The 7,781-nt window shown below is 53.7% G+C and overlaps 1 non-coding gene across 1 annotated transcript; it reads left to right on the plus strand.

Annotated features, from left to right (window-relative positions):
• The first annotated feature begins 358 nt into the window (after nucleotides 1-358).
• Nucleotides 359-465, plus strand: LOC123934304. Its single transcript, XR_006816773.1, has one exon. It is a non-coding gene; the product is annotated as a U6 spliceosomal RNA (small nuclear RNA).
• Nucleotides 466-7,781: the final 7,316 nt, after the last annotated feature.

Genomic DNA, 7,781 nt, shown 5'->3' on the forward strand with positions numbered 1-7,781 from the left:
ACGGACCCCAGAGATTTTGGTGCACCAGGGGAGTGGGTGAGGCTGGGAGGTGAACAGGGAGGGTGTGGGGTGGAATAGAAACACAGAGGAAGATGTATGAGATTTGGTGAGTGAATGGAAATGAGGAGGGACAGCCAGGCTGGGGCAACTCCCGAGTGTGTGTGTGGTGGGGGGACAGAGGGCCTCCTACTGGGAGAGAGGGAGCTAAGAGGAGAAGAGGGCGATGACAAGGAAAGGAGTCTGGACCTGGGTCTGCTACTCCTAGAAGTCAGAGCAGGAGCAGACCGCAGGGAACCCACCGCCTTGTCATTTTCTCGCTGCTCCAGTCCCGCCTGCCTGCGGGAAAGGGCACATAGATGTGCTCGCTTCGGCAGCACATATACTAAAATTGGAACGATACAGAGAAGATTAGCATGGCCCCTGCACAAGGATGACACGGAAAGGGCATATAGATACAGGGGAGCTGGCCCAGGACATCCTGAGCGGGGGGGTCCTTCGGGAACATCCACACCAGGCTCTCTCCTCACCAGGACTTGGCCAGGACGCAGACAGACAGGACCTGCAGAGGCAGAAAATCCTGGGACTCTCCCTCCGTCTCAGTCACTGGCAGAAAGGGACATCTGACATGGTTCTGCCTCCAGGTTCCTGAAGTCAGTCAGACCACGCTGCCCAGCACACCTTAGCCCTGGTTCCTGGCCCCAGGGAGGCCACTACCCTCCCCTGATCAGCCTGGGCTGCTTTTGTCTCCAGCAGCAGCAGCAAGCCCAAGCCAGAACTCACGGCCGCATGTTCCCATGCTGAGTCCTCAGCCCCGCCAGGGAGAGAGCCCCGCTACAGTGACTATAGCTCCCTGACATCCGCAGGGCCACAGCCATCCCATCATGACCGAGCCATCTCGGGAAGTTGGGTTCTGGGTGCAATGGCCCGGCATCCAGAACCAGGCCAGCCCAAAGGTTATGAAGACTGTCCACCTCGCTGGGGGCAGAGGAGGTGTGAGCAGGGAGGAAACCCTCGTGGCTGAATCCAGACAGAGGCAAAAGTGCACACACTGCCTTGGGGTTCATTGTCCTTGTTATCCCCTATCCCTGTCCCTGTCTGTCCTGGACCCCTCGGTCCCAGCACCCCAACACAGAGGGAAGGCATCAGAAGGGGAGAGCAGCTGGTGCATTGGGTAGCCCAAGACAACATGGGGGGGGGTAGGGGTCAAGCGACAGCTGGAGTTTGCTCAAGTGCCCGCCCCTGCTAGAGGGGGCTACTCTGGGCCAGAAGCTCTCAGTTAGGGATTTTGCCCCCCTCCTCAGGGGACATTTGCATTATCTGGAGACAGTTTCGGTGGTCACAAAATGACAATTAGGATGGGGAATGTGCTACCAGGATTTAGTGCTGCTGAATATCCTACAAGACACAGGGCAGCCCCCAACCACAGAGGGTTATTGGGCCCCAAATGTCAAAAGTGCAAAATTGTGCTCTAGGGAGAAAGAGAACTTCCCTAGGGGAAGCCCCCATGAACTGAGAACATAGCATGTCCCGTCATTTCATAGATTTCTCCCGATCTCTTTGTATTACAGTGTCTCCGACACTGGTCCCCAAAGCAGAGGAGGATGGAGTGGGTACAGGTGTTCCCTCGCACCCTCCCCCCAGGTTATCAGCTAATCTCTTTTCTGCTTCCAGTTGGCAAGGTCCATTTCTGAGATTTCCTCCCAAGAACCCTGCTGGGAACACATAAGCATGACCAACCCCATTTTACAGATGGACTGTAGAGGTCAATGAACCTGCTCAAGGTTGCACAGTCCGTGAGTGGATCTGGGGGTCCAAGGGAGGACTGTGGGGATTCCACACCCCAGCTCCCTCCAGCACCTTCCCTGTGCTTCCTTCTCCCACCTGCCAGCCCCTCTCTCCCCTTCCAGGTTTCCTGAACCACCACCACCACCCCCCACCCCCGCCTGCAGACCACACAGCTGCCTTTGCTTTCCTCCTCCCTCCTAACCACGAGTCACACTTCCCAAGCTGCCTGGACTGGCCTGTCCTAATTAGAAAGTCATTTTATCACTTCATCAAACTGGGATCCCTTTGGGGATAGACCCAAATTAAGCTTGGAGCTGCAGGGTGAACTGCCGTCATGGGGAAAGATGAGACCCTTTGCTTCCATTATCACCACTGACCCAAATCTTACGCTCACGGCAGCACCATCCAGGAGAACTTTTTTTTGATGATGGGCATATTCTAAACGTGCACTGTCTTGCATGGTGGCCACGAGTCATACGTGGCTAGTGAGACTGAGAAGCTGAACTTCCAATTTTATTTAGGATTCACCAAATTTAATTTTAAAAAGCCACACGTGGCTACTGTGCTTCATGGTCTCATTGCTCCTTCTCCTTTCTCCGCAAGCTTTCTGATTCGGCCACTGGGACCACCTCTCAGAGATCACACAGTGACTTGGGTGGGTTCCAGCCTCTGCCAATCAATCTCTCTCTTTCTCTCTCTCTCTCTCTCTCTCTCTCTCTCTCTCACACACACACACACACACACACACACACACACACACACATTGCTTCACCTACTGTTTGCGCTCACAGTCTAATGTAAACCCTGTCTCTCCTCAATGGGTCATTCTAAGGCCATAACTGTCACTCTTTGTGGCCACCCATCCTAGGCAAGGTGGTTCACAGCCCAGTACTGTTGAGTACTCAGTGTTGGGTACTGAGTGGCCCCACTCTCATTGTGGCATCATCCACTTCTGTGGCTAGATGCCTGGCCCTGATGAACTCTTCTTAGCGTCTGTCTTTCCATCCCCATAGGACACACTGCCAGACTCTAATAAGATTCATTGAGCCACAGCGGTGACACCTGCTGCCTCCTCCAGGGAGCCCACCCTGATTGTCCCCCCTGCTGAGTTGGCCCTGGGCAGCTGGTACTCAGGTCTTAGAATCACAGATGACTCTATCTGTGACTCCTCCTTGCCCCCTGAGAGCTCTCCAGTAGAAGGTTCTGCATGGGGATCGCTATTGCAACCCTGGAACCCAGCATGTGGGCCACCAGACCCTGGGGGTGGGGGTGGGGAGGTGGAGTGGAAGGAAGTGGGGGTTGGGTGGCTGAAGCCCCACTGCCAAGGTACCCCTCTCCCTGCAGAGCCCAGCTGGGCACCGCCCCCTCCTCCAGCCTCCGCCCCACTTGCCCAGTCGTACTTGACACGCACTGACAATAGAGGTTGCTGTTTCATCCTCCCCAGCAGTGTCCCGGGGATGCGATGTCGCCAGGACTCCCGCTTCCCAGGCTCCAAATCCAGCCAAAGGGGACACCTCCCCCACCCTGGCTCTTCCTGACCCGCTGCCGGTGGTCGCTTGGGGAGGAACTGCAGACAGGAAAGCAGGCGTGGGGAGGCAGACAGGCTATCCGGAGAGGCAGAGGTGACCTAGACACCTAGACGGAAGCCAGGGCAGCTCTGAAGGGAGATGAGGAGGACGGAGAGGACCTCCAGCTGAGACTGGCTGCTAGCAGCCTTGCGACACGCACGTGCCAACTTCCCAGGGGACAGCCAGCTGCCGCCGGTATCCCTGACCCAGCCCTGGTAGAGATGGGTGGAGTGGGGGGCTGCCCATCCATCACCTCCCCATGGAGCCCTCATCGCCAGTGCATCATCTCCGCTGCAAATTAGGCTGGAGAAATAACTTTTTTTCTTTTCTCTCGTCGGATTTTCCTAGCAAGGGGCAGGCCCCTAACTCACCCCAGGCAGCTCATGGTGGCCTCTTTCGGTGGCCTTCTGTGCTCGGTGGCAGAGCCTAGCCGCTGCGCCCGGGCTTTGGGGGGGGGGGGGGCGGTGGTGGTGGTGGCCAGCCCCATTCCTGACATTGGCCAGGCCCAGAGGGAGGGGCAGGCTGCAGGGTGAATGGCAGCAAGGGGAGGGGGCGGGCTGAGCCCAGGAAGTGGGGGCGGGTAGAAGTCCTAGGCCTTGGAGACAGGGTAAGAGGGCGGGCCCCCGCCCCCCCCATCCCCCACAGGATCCCGACAGGGAAGGCATCACTCAGGCCCAGTGGGGGCTCATCAAAGCTGCGCTGGGCCAGGCAGTGATGCCCTGGCACCCGGCAGGAAAGTGGGTGGGTGTGGGGGCTCCAGGCTTCAACCCACCAGGAATTTTTCTTCCTAAAGGATAAACTTACAGGGTCCAAGGCTGAGCAGAACAGAAAGTGCAAAGCTGATGGGTTCACAGTCCAGTGCCAGCCACTCATTTGCTGTGTGACTTTTGGGCCAGCCTCTTAACCTCTCTGAGACTGTTTGCCTCCGAGAAATGGGGATAATAATAGCGCTGGGATGATTCAGCTGGAGAGGGTTCTCCTAGGCCCCCGGCGAGGTCCTGGGCACACAGCTGACATCATCAAAAGGCAGAGAGCACACACACTGTCTAGCATGGGGATGTCCTTCCTGCAGGAGGTGGGTCCTGTCTGCAGCCCGTCCCAGCCCGGCATCCAGCAGCACTTCCGTTCTCACTCACAGCAATGCCCTGGGACTGCGTCGTCGTTGGACACCTCTGAGCTAGCCACACCCTGCCTGCCCCTTCCTCCCCACAACCGGGGTACCTGAGGTTGTCCAGGAGGGGCATACGGGCGTCGCGGGGCAGCTCCAAGGTCAGCGCCCACACCAGGTCATCCACCCGCTGCTCGGCGGCAAACTGCTTCAGGGCGGCGAACACTCGTTCCTTGGCAGTCGGCTGGTCCCCCAAGATCTCATCCACCTGTAAGGACGGGACTGGTGAATGACCACCGGGAACAGAGCAGAACACTGCTCACCTCCTTCTCTTGCTCCCTCGGTTTGCCTCCATGGGACATCTGACATGGGAGCCCTGCCGGGGCTCTGTGGTGACCCCTCTACCCAAATCACATTTCCAGCCTCATAGCAGACAGACAAGGTGACATGGGTAGTATCTTCATGTACATCTATGCACACGGAGGCTGGTGTAGGTGGAGTGACCTGCCCAAGGCCACGGGGATCACGACTCAAACTTAGAGAAAGCCCTTCTACCGAGTCTTATAAGGATCAAAGGAATCAATACAAGGGCTTTACCATGTGCCGGGCACTCAGTAATTGCTAGTCACTATTATTATAACGCTATAGTTCTTTCCACCGCACTGTTCGCTGAAAGATCCCACAGAGAACATTCTGGCTCCACAGAGAAGCCCTGGAGTGTGTGCCTAGCCCTGAATTTGGACTCCCTCGGTGCTCCCTCGAGATTTCTGCTTTCTTCTGCTCTGTGTACAAACCAGCTGACACCAATCTCGGTACATCTAATCAGAGGAGCCCACGCAGCCGCTGGAAAGGGGCGTGCAAATAGGCACCATGTTTCTGGAGGCAAGCTTTGGTAGGCATGTCCAGGGTCTAAAAATGCACCCGTCCTCTTACCCAATGATCTAGGAACGTATCCTAGAGATGTCCTGAAAGACAGGGTGGTGCACAGCCTTTGAGTGAAGAGGCTCACCTCTGCGTTGTTGTAATATGGAGACGTTGGAAGCAGTATCGATATCCAATATTATGCAGTAAATAATGTCAGCACATCCATCTGGGGGATATTTGCAGTCCTGGCTATTCAGCTAAGAAAGGAGGAAACCCCAGACTATGAGGGAGGTGGGACCCTGGCAGTTCGTGTTGTAGCCTTGGGCATTTGGAGGCTCTGGTCCAGGGTTTTGGCTCTTGAAAAAATGATGCAGAGATGCGAGGACAGCAGAGCTTCCTGAGGGTGGTGACCAAGCCCCGCAGTGCACCTGGAGCGGACTCTTCCTGAATGGGTGATGCAGGACAGATGGACTCCTCGTTGCTGAACCTGTCCTGCTTCTAAGGCTGGATCTTCGGCGCGGATTCTGCAAACTGTTCCTCCCACAGATCCCTTTCCTGCCTAAGTGAGCAGAGTCTGTTGTTTGAGAGCCAAGTTCATTTGACACACTGTAGTACTGGGTATGGTTGATTCTGGGGTGATCATTCTTTCATATTCTAACATCTCCAAAATCAGTATGTGTCCTCCGCTAGTTGTCGTTCCTATGGGTGTATATGGATGTGATCGTAGCTGTTCCTGTTGTTACTTACACTGACTTATGTGCATGGCTGGTGCTGAATATGTTCATGTAAGTCTAAAGTCCTCTTCTAATAACTGCTAAATTAAGTGACAAGTAGGTGACAAGGTAGCATGTGCCATGGGTGTATTGCCAGGGGCATTCCTCTTTTTGTGATTAAAAAAATGGGATGTCTTGCAACTGACAGTTTTCAATGTGATGCAATGCGGTACTTAATGGCCAGGAAGAACGATGCTATAGATATTTACTGAAAACCATGAGGCGCTGAGGCGCCTGGGTAGTTCAGTCAGTTAGGTGTCTGCCTTCGGCTCAGGTCATGATCCCAGGGTCCTAGGATCGAGTCCCGCATCAGGGTCCCTGCTCAGCGGGGAATCTGCTTCTCCCTCTGCCAGTCCCCAACTCTCCCGCTGCTTGTTCTCTCTCGCGCGCGCACTCATTTTCTCTCACTTAAATAAATAAATAAATAAATAAATAAAACCCATGAGGGACACCTGAGTGGCTCAGTCAGCTGAGTGTCCGACTCTTGATTTCAGCTCAGGTCGTGATCTCAAGGTCCTGGGATCGAGCCCTGCGCTGGGCTCCACGCTCAGTGAGGCGTCTGCTCGAGGATTCGCTCCCTCTGCCCCTCCCCCCACCCTGCTCACTCTCTCTCTCTAGAATAAAGAAATCTTAAATGAAAAATGAAACCATGGGGGGTACCTGGGTGGCTCAGTGGGTTGAAGCCTCTGCCTTCAGCTCAGGTCATGATCCCAGGATCCCGGGATCGAGCCCCACATCCGGCTCTCTGCTCCACGGGGAGCCTGCTTCCTCCTCTCTCTCTCTGCCTGCCTCTCTGCCTACTTGTGACCTCTGTCTGTCAAATAAATAAATAAAATCTTTAAAAAAAAATGAAACCATGAAACGGAGAGTGATAGCTAAGGGTGTGAGGATACTTTTTGGTGTGAGTAGCGTGTTCTGATATTGATCATGGTGATGGTTCCACAAATCTGTGGATTCACCCAAAACCACTGGATTGAACACTTTAAACGAGTAGATGGTATGATATGTGAATCTATCTCAATAAAGTTGTTATAAAATATTTATTTGTCAGAGAGATAGAGAGAGTACAGGCAGGCAGAGTAGCAGGCAGAGGCAGAGGGAGAAGCAGGCTCCCTGCGGAGCAAGGAGCCGGATGTGGGACTCGATCCCAGGACGCTGGGATCAATACCTGAGCCGAAGGCAGCCGCTTAACTGACTGAGCCACCCAGGCATCCCTAAAGCTGGTTATAAAGTACGCAAAAGTTGTGATAAACAGGTGAGAAAAATGGTTTACAAATGGAATACACGGTGTTATATTTTTAGACACATATGATCACACATGTGTCTATGAATTGGAAATATGTACTAAGTTTTACAGTCATTTGGTTTTTTAAAAATAAGTCAGTGGTTTCCATCTTTTCTATAGTGAGCTTATAGGACTTATACAGTCAGGAAAAGGAAGGCATGTTATCACTGTTCCTTTTTTTCCCTTTATTTTTTACTGTTGTAAAAATGCATATAACCTATAACTACCATTGTAACCATTTTAACGTGTACAATGTCATTAAGTTACGTTCCACAGCGTGCCGTAATCATCACCACCATCCAGTTCCAGAATATTTTCATACTCTCCCAAATGAAAGCTCTATACCCAGGAAATAATCACTCCCACCCCCCCCCACCCCCGCAACCACTAATCTGTTT

The sequence above is a fragment of the Meles meles genome, chromosome 21 (genome assembly GCF_922984935.1).
Source record: "Meles meles chromosome 21, mMelMel3.1 paternal haplotype, whole genome shotgun sequence".
Lineage (NCBI taxonomy): Eukaryota > Metazoa > Chordata > Mammalia > Carnivora > Mustelidae > Meles > Meles meles.